Source organism: Maylandia zebra, linkage group LG23 (assembly GCF_041146795.1).
Source record: "Maylandia zebra isolate NMK-2024a linkage group LG23, Mzebra_GT3a, whole genome shotgun sequence".
In the NCBI taxonomy this organism is placed as follows: Eukaryota; Metazoa; Chordata; class Actinopteri; order Cichliformes; family Cichlidae; genus Maylandia; species Maylandia zebra.
Genome location: NC_135188.1, coordinates 4066383 through 4083705, shown reverse-complemented (window position 1 = coordinate 4083705; position 17323 = coordinate 4066383).

Below are 17323 nucleotides of genomic sequence, written 5' to 3'. Positions count from 1 at the left end.
AATATTGCACATATAGTCTATGCAGGATATAAATAGAGGGCAAATCAGAGCATTTACACAATGCTGTTCTTCAAACAGCCTGATGATATTTGCCAAGAAACCTTAGCATGTGTCTTGTTAGGGATGCACTGTAACCAGCTTTACTCGCATCCAGCGTCGGAAATAAAGACGTATCCGCACAACTGGGAATTTTTTAATTTTATAAAAAAGTCCAAAATGTATTTAGAAAGAAGGGATTCTGAGGAATTGTTCAGTGATTGAATGAAATCTCCACGTGGGGCTCGGCCTCGGCACGGTAAACACTGGTAAAACGAGCCAATGAGTATGGAGAACACCCACGTGGGGTGTGGCGACCGTTTGCCGATTGGAGGGGATAGCTAGCACAATGCTCCACGCGTCAATCAAGCGGGGCTACAACCGCTCCGTCAGGTTAACCCTTTCCTGGCTTCGTCTAGTGACTGAGAAGGCGAGGAGTTGTGTGGTTGCTGTATCAAGACTCAGTGGTTTTCCTTTTTCTCCCCACAAACTCGGCAATGCATTCGAGAAAAAAAACTTACACACCCCTCACCCCGCCTTTCATCCTCGTCAGTGTGGAAATAAATAGACTTTGCACTAATGTTTGCATCATTTTAGTCATTTGTAGATGAGAAAAAAATAAGCTTGACCACAGAGAACTGGCAAAACACATTAAAAGTAAGGCATCTGAAAACCACATAAATGCAACAGTGATGATGGTGCAACACTCACAAGGCTATTCTTTTGACGTGCACTTTGTTGTTACCTGGAAAAGGAGAATTATTCTGGAGGAGAAGGGAGAAATGGTGGAAAAATTGGTATTCTGGTGGCATGACCCCTTTAGCTGGGCTCATAATTAGAGAGAGAGATATTGAAAAAGCAATTTCTGACAGTGGAAATCACAACCTGCCAGAGGTGGAGCTGGAAAATATAGATGGGTGTGTGAGAGTGTGTGCGTGTGTCTGTTTGTGTGAGAATATATATGTGTGTGAGAAAGAGACAGAGAGAAAAAGGCAGAGGGGGGTAGGGAGGGAGGGAGGAGGAAGAGAATAAAGGATGAAGGACAGCAGGGGGGATGCTGAGAAAGACGAGCCAGTAGGAGGGTTAGGAGATTGAACAAGAGAGAGAGAGAGAGAGAGAGCACCGGGTGATGAAAAAAAATGAGTGTGTGTGTGTGTGTCGCTTGTGCATGTGGGTTTTGCGTGTGCGTGCATGTGTTGAGCAGACAAGTAAGGGAATGAAAAAAGAGAGAAGGGCGAAGGGGAGCAAGTAGGGAGAGTAGAGAGGGAAGGAAAGAAAGAAGGGAAGAGAGAGAGAGAAAGAAAGATTTTATTGCCATTTTTTCCCATGAATTTTAATGCACAGCACTGGTCTCCCTCCCGGATTCTGGGATCACATTTATTAGAAAAAAAAAGTCATGAGGAATGCAGTGCTTTGCAGTCTGCTGCTGCACAGGGAGATGTTTCTTGTTGTGTGTGCACGTGCGTGTGCGTGTGTGTTGGGGGCATAGGGAAGAAGGCAGGTGGGAGGGTTCATGGGATGTATGAGGCTATGTTGTGCTGGCGGGGCATAATAATATAGATGATAGAAAATGATAAGTGAAGGACACATATTATTGCTATTGGCAGGTCAGGTGAAGGAGTGCTCTAGGTGTGTGTGTGTGTGTGTTGGCTGAGCTCCAGTGATTAAACACACTCCGTCCACAGTGCCCTTATACTCAACCGCTCGGAGCAAAGGGACATAAAAAAAAAAAGCTCTACAAAAAGGAGAGGAAGCCGTGGTCGCAACGTCACGGGACCTTTCGGTTTTACCTCAATTATGTGAGGTTGTTAAGAGAGGTCTATCAGACTCATGTGTGCCGAGTTTAAGCAAACACATAATGACCGCACACACCTGTCTCGGGGGGGACGGTGGAAAGTTCCCAAGGGAGTAGGGCTGCTTTGCTAAGAAAAGAAAACAGGAGCGAAGGCCAAGACGCTGGTTATGCATAAAGTATCACCGAGCAGCAAAACATCAGGAGGGAGTGGCGATGAAAACAAGTTCGCTTCTCACTATTCTTTAGAGACAGCTTCATTCCTTGTGGTTGCCAGCAGCAATATCAGTGTCAAACTGTGACTGATATTCATACTAAATGATGCCCCAATAACAACGGACAAAGCCTACCGAACAGACATCCTGTTGAGACGATGGACCGTTGTATGTTTTGTTTCCGGCGGGCAGCGTGATGAGAGTGGTTATTGCTGCTTTGCTTGGATCAATAACCTTCACCTGTCTGGATGTTTTATCCCTAGACATGAGAATTTGTGTTATTATACAGTGATACTGCATCCAGAAATAAAAATGCAAGCTGCTACATGTTCTCAGAAAGTCAAGAAAGGATAGCAGTGATGAAAGGAAAAAGTCTAGATGACCTGACATCACTTCAGAGTACTCAAGCTAATACAGAAAATATAGCCAACTATGTAAAGCATTGACGGTTTCAGAGATAGGCCTTCAAAATACAGGGTGGACCATTTATATGGATACACCGTAATAACATGGGAATGGTTGGTGATATTAAAGTCCTGTTTGTGGCACATTAGTCTATGTGAGGGGGCAAACTCCTCAAGACGGGTGGTGACCATGGTGGCCATTTAGAAGTCGGCCATCTTGGATACAACTTTTGTTTTTTTCAATAGGAAGAGGGCCATGTGACACATCAAACTTATTGGTAATGTCACAAGAAAAACAATGGTGTGCTTGGTTTCAACATAACTTTATTCTTTCATGAGTTATTTACAAGTTTCTCTTTGTTCACAGCCATTGACATGTTGAAGAGGTTAACGTGAGGAGCAGATCGAAATTGTGTTGATATCTGGTGAACGCAGTAACCGGGTCATTGCAGCAGATTTCAATGCAAGACACCCTACGAGACCACCCATCTCCCATGCTACAGTCAGCAAACTGCTTGCTAAGTTTCGTGAAACTGGTTCAGTGTTGGATTTGCCAAAATGTGGACGCAAGAAAACTGTCACTAATGAAGAAACATCAGTGGCTGTCCTAGCTTCATTCAGCAAGAGCCCACAGCGTAGCACTCGCCGCATGTCACTGGAGAGTGGCACTAGTCGAACGTCCCTTCGGCGGATATTAGCTACTCACAAATGGCACCCTTACAAACTCCAGCTACTGCACCATCTCAACGAGGATGACCCAAAGCGGCGCACAGAATTTGCAGAATGGGCAAAACAAAAATTGGAACAGGACCCTCAGTTCACGCAGAAGATTTTGTTCAGTGATGAGGCAAACTTTTATGTGAATGGTGAAGTTAACAAACAAAACCACCGCTATTGGTCTGACACTAACCCACATTGGATGGATCCCTCCAAGACTGTTGGAACAACAAAAGTGATGGTTTGGTGTGGTATATGGGGTACAACGATAGTGGGTCCATCCTTCATCAATGCAAACGTCAAGGCCACTGGATATTTGAAATTGCTACATGATGATGTGTTTCCCTCTTTATGCACTGAAGCTGGCACGTTCCCTGAGTTTTTCCAGCAGGATGGTGCACCACCACATTATGGGTGCCAGGTCCGAGCATTCCTAGAGGAACAGTTTCCTGGAAAGTGGATTGGTCATCGTGGGCCAGTTGAATGGCCCCCAAGGTCTCCCGATCTGACCCCCTTAGACTTTTATCTTTGGGGTCATCTGAAGGCAAATGCCTATGGTGTGAAGATACGAGATACATTTTTATTTTGTATTTTCTGTATTTTCCCCACATTTGGGGTTAAAATATTTGCTATACACTATAAAGCTCTCAAGATGCTTTTGTGACACTTTAACTGTTTTTTTTATTAGACATTATTATTTTTATTGTTTATCCTGTTACTCTATCTATCTATCTATCTATCTATCTATCTATCTATCTATCTATCTATCTATCTATCTATCTATCTATCTATCTATCTATCTATCTATCTATCTATCTATCTATCTGCAGATGTGGATCAGTGAACTTACCACACATACTAGGGCAAGTTGACTGTGAACGCACAATATCCCCCATGTGTTTTGCAGTTTTCGAGTAAGGTCAGGCTTTGAAACCAAATGCACAAGCTGAGGTGTGATCTCTTTTTAAGTTTGAAAAGACACATGAGGGGTACTTCCCAAAGTCTGACCTGCATAGGCTGATCTGCTTAATGTCCTCTTTGGTCATGCTGGGCACAACAGTTGTGGCAGAAACACTAAACTGCTGTGAACCGAATAATTAAACTGAGGTTGCAATGCAATAACTTATCGCCAGTATGGTTGTTTATGGTTTTCATGACCAAAATGAATTAGTGTAACTTACGGAGGCCCATCCATAACACGGACGCTGTGTAACAAGTTAAATTCCACTTTCTTCTAAATGTTCTGAGATCTGAAATTGCTTGATTCAAACATTAAACACGTCTCCATAATGTAGCGGTTTACACATTCACCTAAGCAGAAAAAGATCCCCAGTTTGATCCTGGGTGGAGACACAAATCCCTTTGGGGTCGTGTCAGGAAGGGCATCAATAAAATCTGCCAAATCAAACATGTGGAGCTACCCGCTCTCTGACCTCTTATGAATCAGGGAGTAGCCGAAAGCAGCTTTTAAGCCCTCGAATAAACACCATTGTCCTGTAAGAATGTAGGCAAATAAGAAGAGTTTGTTCATCTCAACTTTCTCCAACACAGCAGCAAAGGGGATGGATGATCTTAGATTAAGGTGCCCTGCGTGGGTCAAACTTTAGGTTTCCCAGCCTCACCCCCTCTCCCTAATTTCATCAGTTCCTTTAGTTTGGTATAGAGAACGGCTCCTGCCTTGCATTGGCTTGAGTGACAGGAAGACAAGGCCACAGTGTTGTCACAATGCCCCCCCCCCCCCCCCCCCCCGCCCCACTCTCCCTCACCCCTCCCCGCTGCCTTACTTTGACCCCCACCCCCCTACCCTTCTTTCTGTCCCTCATCAGACAAGCTGGGTGTCAGCGCAGAGACGGCCCTGTGATTTATTGGTCTCTACTCCTTTGGGACCCCTCCTCCCCAACACACAATCTCATCCTCTACCTCCTTCTCATCCCCTCCACAACACCCTCCATGTTTCCCATCCCCACCCCCACCCCTGCCCCCAAACCCTCAATCCAACTCCTCCCCTTCTGTCCGCTCCTGCTGTATAGCCCCCCGGGGAAAAGAAGGGGGTAATGACCCACATCAGCAGCAGCTTCACTCACACACACACACACACACACACACACACACACACACACACACACACACACACACACACACCTTCTCTCCTCGTTGCAGGCGGATACAAATAAATACTCTGTGTGACACCCACACATACACACATATGCGCACATAAAACAGGCGCTGACACATTTATGCCCACAGGCATGTGTATCTTAGAACTGAGGAATTCCAGTGTTTCGGCATAACATTGTGTCCCTGCTCAAAAGTCTCCCGCAGTCTTTTGCCCACATACCATAATGCTGATGAGATCAATACAGAGCAATCTTTTCCTTTGATATTTGCTAAATTGTTCCATTTGTAAATAGGACGGCATTTTCATCATGACCTGTTGTAGCCTCGGGAAGATGGAATGCACTCCTCTCCTTTTCACTGGCATTTTTTTTCTTTATAAAACAGAACAATGGAGTGATTTGTATGACGGTGAAGCCGAATAAGATCTCCTTTTGACTTTCCAAATGTCTGGCGGTGTAGCTGCTTGCACAATTTGGCCATGAAATCTGAAATGGCATTGTGTACTCAGAGGTAACGATGAGGCAAGGAAGCGTCTTAGAGGGGTTTCCTCATAGACCCCCATTGCAAAAAGATAACTTCATACGTGCCAGAGAAATTTCGAGACAAGGTCAATGCGATGGTTCATATTCCCACATTTTCTTTTTCTTTCTTTTCATTTTTTTAAGGAGCGAGTGAGAAAAGAGCATCTTTTCAGAGTTTGATTTTGAATGCAGGAAGGGAGGGAGAGTGGAGAGGTTAAATCTGAGCATTGACTTGCAAATGCTACTGACAGCACTCTGCGTGCGCTGTCACTCATCTCACACAGCGGTGGGATGCTCTCCTGTGAGAAGTATGCAGCCACTGCCACAGGTTTCCGCTGTAACTGAGTGCTGTGAAAGTGGAGAGTGCAGATCGGGTCATAATTTGTATATTTATAAAAAAAAATTTCCACAGGAAGAAAACTTACATAAACTAGAAAACAAAATCCTGTTGAGTTGATAGAATTTGTCTCCAAAATGTGTCTATAACAACACGACTCTCCTTATCAACAAAAAACTAATAAATAATTTGAGTACCTCACATTTATGCATGAAAAACATTTTAAAAGAAAAAGCACACAGTTACAGCTTAACTGTGGTCCTGTAGATATCAGGGTTCGTTTAAATAAAAGATTAAACATAGAGCTTTTCTTTTTAAAAACAACAACACAAATATATCAAACTCCTAATATGTATTTTGTGAATTTGTACTTAGACGTGCAACGAACAAGCTACCACATTGCATTATGCTGCCACCTGCTGTAATCTATAAGTAATGCAATCAGCGGCATATGCAGTACCGTAGGCTACATTGTATACTGTATCTTATTTATGTGTCATTCCAGGACGGTATAAATGAATAAATCATTGTCTACGCTGTCTGTCATACCTCATATAGCTTCATATGTTCACTGGGGGTTTGTAATAGCAGCACTGCGGACTATGAATCCTTTGACCTCGTACAACCTGCTTTTCCCCCAGGGGTAAGGTCAAGGTTACCCGCTGGGCAGCATTTTCCACTAAATCCAGGAGCTCACCAGGCGGACACAGACACGCTGACAGACTGCATACCCATCAGAAGCTCTGCTGGGCGTTTCTAATCGCCAGTTTCACTGCGCTTGTCCGTCTCAGACGTTGAAAACCTTCATCAGTGAGTGGAAACTGACGCTAAATACTGTCGCGTGCCAAGACGCCACTATCCTGTCCCAAACTGCAGTGAAGAACTTTCACCACACGGTGTCACCATTACACAGTGAATCCCGTGCTGCGTGTAGCTCTGTTGTTCCGCTCAGGAATGAGCCAAACAGAAGTTCACACTGCGGTGTACTGATGTAGGTATATGTTTGCCTGCCAGGTGCTTCACACTTATTTTTGTAAATGTAAGTGATTGACCTTTTTGTGGAAGAATTTTGGCCCATTTTTCAGTTGTTGAGGTTTGCGGGCTTTCTACAAAGATCCCACTACAGCGTTTCAGCCGGATGGTTCAGGGGCGATTCTAGGAATTTCTAAATTGGGGGGCTTCACTGGCAATCACAAAAAGGTATCAGAACACTTTTGTAACTTGTCTTATAAGCCAATGTTATATTGATTACGTTTTTTACATTAATACAACAATGATCAACATTTTTAGCTATTAAAAGCTTACAGTCGAGATTATCAGTTTTAAAGTATTTGTAACAATCATTTAAGTGTATTTGCTCTCAAACAAATCAATGTTCTCAGCTTGTGCTGTATAGATTTTAAAATTCTCTTACATGCTTTGTTCCCTTACAAACCACAAGCTTTATTTAAAAATACAGATAAATTTAAGCTATTAACAGTTATGCAGCTACAAATCCAAACAGAAGTAAGCCAGTCACATGAAGTAAGATAACAGCCACATGTTTTAAAATCAGTATTTGCCCTCATAAAAGCTATTCTAAGCATTACAGCAGTATTTGGCTGTATACTGTGCAACACAGAGAAAAACACAACATCCCAGTTCACAGCTTTAGAGCTTTATAACCAACCATGAAGAAAGATGTGATCGGCAGCCAAGTTGTTTGAAAAAATTATTTGAAGGGGGCATGTGCTACCCCATGCCACCCTTCAATTTGGTATAGCTTTAGCTATCAAATGGATGCAAACAGCTCCATGATCTGCTTGGTGGATGGTATGAGGTGTGTTTGTGCTGTTTTGGTTGATTTTTTCCAAATGTGGTGCTGTGCATTACAGTCCAACAGGACATAGTTCCAGAAGTCTTGTGGTTTGTTTAGATGCAGCTTTGCAAACTTAAACCGTGCAGCCATTTTTCAGAATGAAGACGCTTTTTCCTGTTAACCCTTCCAAACATGCAATACTTGTTTAATCCATATCTAATTATACTGTTGTGAAGTTTAACATTCAACATGCTATCTAAGACCTGTAGTGTCTGAGATAGGGCTCTTAACTTTTGTTTTTGTGTGTGCATGGTCTGACTTTGGGGTGGGGCAGCAGTGGCATGGTGGTCAACTCGATCATCAGGCCGGGCTTTTCTTTGTGAAGTTTGCATAGGTTTTCTCTGGGTACTCCGGCTTCCTCCAACAGTCCAAAGATATGTAGTTAGTGGGGTTAGGTTAACTAATTCTAAACCCAGCATTATTTAATCTCCTGATTACTAAACTCCTCCCATCTGCACTGATTGGTGGATACCTCTCCCCACTCCTGGTCTTACAGAACAAGCTTGGGATTCTTGAGCAGCTGCCCGTTCATATTTGAAACTGAAGCTGAATTTCAAACTAATTTGTAATTAGGTTGCAACAGTTGAACCAGATAATAAAGGACTGACATGTTGATCCTCTGTGTTTCTGTCTTACTACTGAGATGATGTCTCGCATTTTGATTGGCTGCAGAACTGAAAAGTCAGCACTGCAGAAGAGACACTTTTCTAAAGTCTGGCTTTAGAAAACAGTGTGGAGGAGGCTGGGAAGACTGTCATTATGGGTCAAGTGCAGGTTAACATGTCTTCCTTTATTTTGCTGCGTGTTCTACACTCAACAGGAAATACTGCAAGTCACCACAAAGTTACAAGCTGTGCAGATTTTTACAGAATATGATGGAAACTACCGCAAATAAAGAAAATGCTACAATAAATACTGAAAAGGCTGAAATTAGTTCTTAGTGTACTTTGGCTTAATTACTATTAACATTTCAGTTTTGCACCTAAAAGAAGAATAACATCAAATGATGTGCTTCTCATAAGAAACCCTCAAAAACAGAAGTGTGTGTGGAGATGCATCCACAGTGAAATGCGAAAGTGACAATTAGACTGAACAGCACAAATAACCTTTAATTTTTTTTAACAGTCATTCCAAACAAAGAAGAAACCAAAAAAGAAGGACATTCATGAGTGTGAGAAGATTACTGAACAACCTTCAGCTTCTTTTTATAAAAGTTACTTGCACATAAAATGCTGTATATTTGTGCTTCACATGCTGAACCATAACCATAGTTTGTTTAGATTTTTGGTCAAAATTTCAGGCCACCTTACTGAATTAGCAACATTTCCCATACTGTTCCACACAAACAAGCTCTTTGTCCCACATTTAGTTGGTTGGGATCAGGTCTAACCACAGCACTGACAGATCACTGACCAGTAATGGTTCCACCCCAGCCTGGGCTTTTTCAGCTTTGCAGGGAATTGCTGGCATTGTTTTTCCCACAGCTGTTATCGGGATCCATGATAATAACCAATTCTCCTGCTTCCCTTTCACAGTTGTGACAAGTGTGGAGTAACCTGGGGCCAAGAAGGTCAGTCGTCGTCTCCTACCAAGGATCTCGGTCACTGCACACAGCCCGAAGGAGGCAGTTTCTTTCAAGGACTTTTTACAAAGTAAAGTAATATAAAACGAAACATTTTTGCTTGAGGTTCATATATTATTAAATTGCCTGTTGCTGTGGAAGTTAAAATTACTACTATATACTAAAGATGATGATTTTGTGGTTGCTGAAAGAGGAACTGACAGGATGTGTTTGAGTGACCTTCACTGCCTAAACTTGGTCCCCGGCAAAATTTACTGCACCAAAATTGTGTAATTACCACTTGTAGCCACGTAGGCTGCTTTTGCAACTGCTTATGCTGCTACATACTGCAATTAATTTTGACTTTGAAACAAACTAAAGTCTTTTTTTTTACTTTGATGTTTCAAAAGCATAATAGTGACCTCCTGGAAAAGTTCCCGTGTCAACATGAGCCACAAAACATACAGACTGCTAAAAAGGAAAAAGACTTTAATTTTAATGTTGTTGAAACAGTTACCCTTTGTTGGCACCTTCTGTGATTAAGTGTGTGTTAAATGTCAAATCTCACAAGGTTGGTGCTGATGGAGTTTTTAAGCATTAGAGAGGTAGTGGAAACTAAATGGGTCTGAAATTAAAAGCCGTAATAAAGAAAAAATAATAAGAAAGCTGTAACCATTAAAGGATTTTGGCTTCTATATACTGTATCCCACAAGCTATTTGTACATTTTACATATCAGAATAAGTAAATTCAGATTATAGTAACTAAGAATAAAAAAGCATCGTCTTTTTCTTGGAATTTTTGTGTAAAGTCTGCACAAATTGGAAATTTTGTAAATAGTATGGAAATATGCAAACAACAGTAAACCTACCCATGAAAAGAAAAAGTCATTTAACAGTCATTAAATGCTTTAGCATAAGGGCTGTTTGAGGATTTTTTTTAATTCATACAAAAGAAAAACAGCACTTCAAACTCACTTTAAAGAAAAAGCTTCCAGTATTACATACTTTACCTACCCTATCTTTAAAAGAACATAATCCTTAATGTCTCAGGCCAGACTGTAGGTTTTTCTTTATCAGTTTTACCTTCTGAGACAAAAGGAACTTTCTTTCTTTACACCTCCTAGTAATATCTGCCAGCACTTTCCTTTCTCCAGAAGATTGTTGAATTTAAGAATATGAACCAGTCTTTCCTTCTCCGTCTTGGCTGGCATTAACTACATTAACATTTTCCCTTCTTTTATTCACTGTTTGTTCTTGATCTGCAGATTTCTGGCACAGGAAGGCAACTTGTATAGTTAAGCAGACCCGAGCCTCCAGTTTCCCCTTGTGGTCCTTTTTTCTTTTCTACAGCTACGTGCACTGCGGCTACAGAGGAAGAGAAAAGACAGTTGGAATGATTGAAGATCATTTTTCTGACAGTCTACAGAGAGGAAAAACTGACTTAATGTTATTCATAGCGAGAGTGAAATCTTTTTCAAGAGTCAGAAGTCAAATACTCGTGTATATGTAGAACATCCTCATTCTGCTTTCTCCTTCTGGTCCTGCTGTTTGAAGAGATCATGTAATCTTGAACACAGTCCAATAGAAAGAGGGGAAAAAATCTTGCGAAGCTGTTGATTTCATATTTGGCTCTTTATGACAGACCCAAGTTAGAGTCGCAGTATTAAATGACAAGCTCTGCATGATATACAACACCTCCTAACCCCATTGAGGTGACTGTCTGTGTACTGATTTAACAACTGGTCAGAACGTTTAGTTTTCATTCCCAAAAAATGCTGTTAAAGTGTTATTTAAGAAATACGAGAATTGTGAATTACCATCTCGACACTGTGCAAATGCTGAGTTAGAGAGTTTGAACTGTATGTCTTGGCCTTACTGTGGGGTTCAATCCACAAATACAGTGCACTGACGCCTGTATCTGCTCTAAGTTTCCAAAAGATAGTACACATCTCTCTGGAATCTAAATCTGGAAACTCCAGCACGGCATAACAAAACTATAAAACAGACTCATGGCTCTTGGCTGATGAGATGGGTGGTCTCTGTAGAGTCTTTTACAGTCTGTTACTGTATATTCGCATATTTTTCCTGTGTAAACATGTGACAGAAACAGAACTACACCTTTCCGGATTAACCTTCTTGTGCATTAATACTAAGAGATGAATATATGTGGCCTCGACTACATCGTGCACTTCCATTTGCAATGACATCATTTGAGTCTGAAACAGAACCTTGGGCTGTTTCCCAACGCAGGCCGTGTCACACATGGCAAGGTTTGTTTACCTCTCTGTGTCACTACTATTCCACAGTGGGACACGTTTTCCCCTCAACCATAAATCTACAAAGTCTTGCATGACTTGCAGAGTTGAGGTGGAGGGACATGAAGCCCATGGTCAAAGCAAGTAAAGCAGTGTGTGTGTTTAAATATATAAATCCCTCATCAGGGTCACTGGTGGTAGTGGCGAGGATGGCCAGCAGCCAGATAAGCTGCTTCTGCTCTCTCTCCTTCTGACTCTCTCTGAGCTGCCTGAAAGAAATGTGCCATTATCCAGCGAGGCCCCTGCAGCCGGGCCCCTGAGCACAGAACTAGTGTCCAAAGCAACATGCAAATGCCAAGACACTGGAGACTGGAAGCTGCATGGGAGAGAGCTTTAGATACCTCCTCAGACTGTTTACGACCACCTCTGCTACAGCCAAAAGTTCCTCCTGCCTCACTACCCTCTCTTTACTACTTTTTTCTTCCCAGCAGGCCACTGCTAGTTAGAATGAAGCGGTTTCAGTGAAGCTATGCAGGCTTTCCTCAGCCAGTGTGAGGCTGATCTCCAGAAAATTTAAATTAGTCTGGAGACTTTAGAAGGCTTTTCTCAAACCAAAAGTCTCACTCAGCTGTCCAGACTGCAGCTAAGATTGCAAGAGTCACAAATAATGCATTAAATGTTCCTGCTTACTATATGTTCATCTGACCGTTAAGCAGTAAGACAGGCCTCAGTAATTCCTTTACTCACTTATTTCTCTTGGACACTTTGTTTCAAGAGCTTTGATGGGGCAAAAAAAGGTGATGACTAAAAGCATGCTGTTCAGCAACAACTTCACGACTCTATATGGATGCTCATTCCTTGATCCATTCTATGGTCTTTAACTGAGAGACTCAGTGGGCTTTCCAAGCAGTGCTTGGAGCCAGGATACGATACTGGTCAAAGTCAGATCGCAGACATATGTGCTTCACATGCAAATATTTGACAAGAGGTCAAAAAGTTCATTTAATCATTAGTACAACAATGGCTTTAGAGTCCTATCCTTGGACAAGTAATGGGCAACTGTTCGTTACAGAGCAGTGCATCAAATAAGAAACATGATACCACTATACAGTGGGGCAAAAAAGTATTTAGTCAGCCACCGATTGTGCAAGTTCCCCCACTTAAAATGATGACAGAGGTCAGTAATTTGCACCAGAGGTACACTTCAACTGTGAGAGACAGAATGTGAAAAAAAAATCCATGAATCCACATGGTAGGATTTGTAAAGAATTTATTCGTAAATCAGGGTGGAAAATAAGTATTTGGTCAATAACAAAAATACAACTCAATACTTTGTAACATAACCTTTGTTGGCAATAACAGAGGTCAAACGTTTACTATAGGTCTTTACCAGGTTTGCACACACAGTAGCTGGTATTTTGGCCCATTCCTCCATGCAGATCTTCTCGAGAGCAGTGATGTTTTGGGGCTGTCGCCGAGCAACACGGACTTTCAACTCCCGCCACAGATTTTCTATGGGGTTGAGGTCTGGAGACTGGCTAGGCCACTCCAGGACTTTCAAATGCTTCTTACGGAGCCACTCCTTTGTTGCCCGGGCGGTGTGTTTTGGATCATTGTCATGTTGGAAGACCCAGCCTCGTTTCATCTTCAAAGTTCTCACTGATGGAAGGAGGTTTTGGCTCAAAATCTCACGATACATGGCCCCATTCATTCTGTCCTTAACACGGATCAGTCGTCCTGTCCCCTTGGCAGAAAAACAGCCCCATAGCATGATGTTTCCACCCCCATGCTTCACAGTAGGTATGGTGTTCTTGGGATGTAACTCAGTATTCTTCTTCCTCCAAACACGACGAGTTGAGTTTATACCAAAAAGTTCTACTTTGGTTTCATCTGACCACATGACATTCTCCCAATCCTCTGCTGTATCATCCATGTGCTCTCTGGCAAACTTCAGACGGGCCTGGACATGCACTGGCTTCAGCAGAGGAACACGTCTGGCACTGCGGGATTTGATTCCCTGCCGTTGTAGTGTGTTACTGATGGTGACCTTTGTTACTTTGGCCCCAGCTCTCTGCAGGTCATTCACCAGGTCCCCCCGTGTGGTTCTGGGATCTTTGCTCACCGTTCTCATGATCATTTTGACCCCACGGGATGAGATCTTGCGTGGAGCCCCAGATCGAGGGAGATTATCAGTGGTCTTGTATGTCTTCCATTTTCTGATGATTGCTCCCACAGTTGATTTTTTCACACCAAGCTGCTTGCCTATTGTAGATTCACTCTTCCCAGTCTGGTGCAGGTCTACAATACTTTTCCTGGTGTCCTTCGAAAGCTCTTTGGTCTTGGCCATGGCGGAGTTTGGAGTCTGACTGTTTGCGGCTGTGGACAGGTGTCTTTTATACAGATGATGAGTTCAAGCAGGTGCCATTCATACAGGTAACGAGTGGGGGACAGAAAAGCTTCTTACAGAAGACGTTACAGGTCTGTGAGAGCCAGAGATTTTCCTTGTTTGAGGTGACCAAATACTTATTTTCCACCCTAATTTACGAATAAATTCTTTACAAATCCTACCATGTGAATTCATGGATTTTTTTTTTCACATTCTGTCTCTCACAGTTGAAGTGTACCTCTGGTGCAAATTACTGACCTCTGTCATCATTTTAGGTGGGGGAACTTGCACAATCGGTGGCTGACTAAATACTTTTTTGCCCCACTGTATGTGTATGTGTGCTTTGGCTCTAGTTTCTTCTTTTGCTAATGTGCTGCAGTAAACCGTGCGGTCAAAGTGGAGATTTTGAGATCAGCTTATCTCGTCCACTTTGTTGGCAGCCACGTCTGTGTTGTCTGTTAATACAGTGTCATAGAGCTTAAGACGCCTGGTAACTACCGATTATGACCTTTACTTCTCGAGAAAAACATCTGCAAATAAAATAAATACAATTTTAGAAAAAGAGTTATTATCATAGTGGTAGCTTCTCATAAAATAGTCTTGATATAGTTCACAGCTGTGGCTTCCCTCCGTAGAAAATGTCCATAACTGACCATCAGTGAATTAAATACAGGGAGAGCCTACTTGTAAACTTTATATTACAGGCGTAGTTGGGGTTGTAGTGTTGTCGGGCTCTGGCTACAGTTACTGGCATCTGGCATCACAACTTTTGCTGCACAGTAATTCAGTCAAGCATATCAAGGCCAGAAGTTGGTATCTGTTTGTAGTGTTGTTGCCCTCACCAACATTTTAATCACTCCCATCGTCTACCAGTGTAATTATAATTTACCAACAACTGCCAGTCAGTAACAGAATTATTCTGGTATTTCAAATAGAAAAACATGTAAGAACAATCAACCATCCCGTCTTCTGAATAAAATTTAAAAATGCATTCAGTTTGGGTGAATATATGGATGTACCAAAGACAAGCAACGGGTTTGTAGGCTGGAAATAAACCATTTAAATGCACATAAAAAGGAAAATAGGATATTAAGCACAGCATGTTAAGAACAAATATTCTGGCTGAGCTAAATGTAAAAGAAATACATTTTACTTTGAAAGATAATGATATCTCTTTAAAAATAGCTGGGCAAATGTTTTAAGAACCGTAGATGTTTAAATTATTTAAACATATGTTTGGTCTTTTTGTCATTGTGCAGGAAGACAATAGCACAAACAACCAGACAGAAGTGTGATGAACCTGACAAAGAGATATAAAGTTTCCCTTGGATAATGGATGATTGGGTCAAAGGTAATTGTTAAAATATATTTATACAGAAAAACAAGACTCTTGAGATTGAGTGTAACACATAGGACCTAAAAAAAGAAAAAGAAAAAAAAAAGATTAACTACTAAAACTCTAACCATAAAAACTACAAAAGGGTCACTCCAAACTATTCTTCAGACTAAAACTTGAGAGCCAATTATACTTTAACCTAATGGTTGATGATCCTGCATAAATAATGTCGGTATGTTTGAGAATGTCCTTTTGTATGAGGAACAGAGTGGGCTCAATTAATGTGTCTCTTTGCAGAAGCATAGCGTTTAGCGATGATGAAAGGACTAGCTGCTGTCTATAATAGGAAGAGAAAAACAACAGAGACTAGCTGCTCATTTCTGGAGGCATTTTAATTGCTAGAATACAGAGCCAAGCTAAAAATGTCTCCACTGGCTTCCAGCATGAGAAAGTAACAAAAGCTGCTCCCTGTAACACCTCCAAATCAATACTGGAGGGGAAAAAATGGTAATTTTCAAAATTAACATCATACAGCAATGTACTAATAGCGCTAGATGAAACTAGTTTTCCGCATCAAAAAGCAAAAAAGAAGGAAAAAAAACCTGCTAAAGTTTACAGAGTAAAAAGATATTCTCAGTCAGTAGCACCAGTAGTTCCAATAGTGGTGCTCCATGCATATCTGTGGTTATGAGACTCTAAACACTAATTGATTTAGATGCCTGCCCCCCTTTAAGTGCTGAAAATATGATATAATCAGTTCCAGCTCAATAGAAGCCACAGAACAATTAAATTAAACACTGGAGCCACTTCTGCTTATATAAAACAGCTCATGTCTGATTCCGACCTTCCCTTTTCTACTTGCATACTCCCTTTCTCTCTGTCCATAAACTGAGATAGACAATACAGATTATTGTGATTGATTATCACTTCCCCTCATTATATTAAAAACTATAATTTTTCCATCAGAAATTCACTCATAGTTACAAAGATACAGCAAGAGGAAGAGAAAAAAGGGACGAATTAAGAAGAAAAGAGTTCTAAATAAGATGATTTTCATTGTGTGAAATAGGATTTCAAGCAGCACCCCTTCCTGTTTTAAATATATGGCCATCTTCCACGGGGACGTTGACCAAAGTGAGTATATAACATCCAGCGTTGTCTACCGCAGCATCAAAATACTGGCAACTAAGTCTTTTTCTGTCATGCGTTACTGCTTTCAGTGCTGAGGTTTTTCCAAAACCAGTCATCTCAAGAGCCACTTCGCACCAGACTCTCAGTCATTCACATAATTCCATCTCGGAGGACGGGACCATTCATGGTTTGTGATGGCTTCTAAGGAATATTTTTCAGCTTGTTTCCGTAGAGTAGATCCGATCCATTTGTTGTTTTTTGTTTTTGTGCTTTTTGAACATGCCCTTGAAAGGAGTGAAATACTGGAACTGCAGAAAGTAGCTTAAGTACAGATTAGAGTGTTTCTATTTATTCCCATTCAGCTGACAAAAAACATTGTTCTTACTTCTGCTACACTTGAGCAGGTGATGAATAGCTCTATGATTTATTTTGGTAATAATATAGACTTTTGCACACCACACTCTCCTGTCTGTACACAGGATCTATGGAAACGGCTTGTTAAGCAAGCTTCCTAGTTAGCTGATAACTTTACACACCACTGTTTCCTAAACACTAGCAGGGGCCAAAGGGCTAAAATAAAATGATCCAAACAGGAGTTCACCAAACAGCGCGTGAGTCATGGGTCTAAGTATACATAACCATACACAGAGTCTATG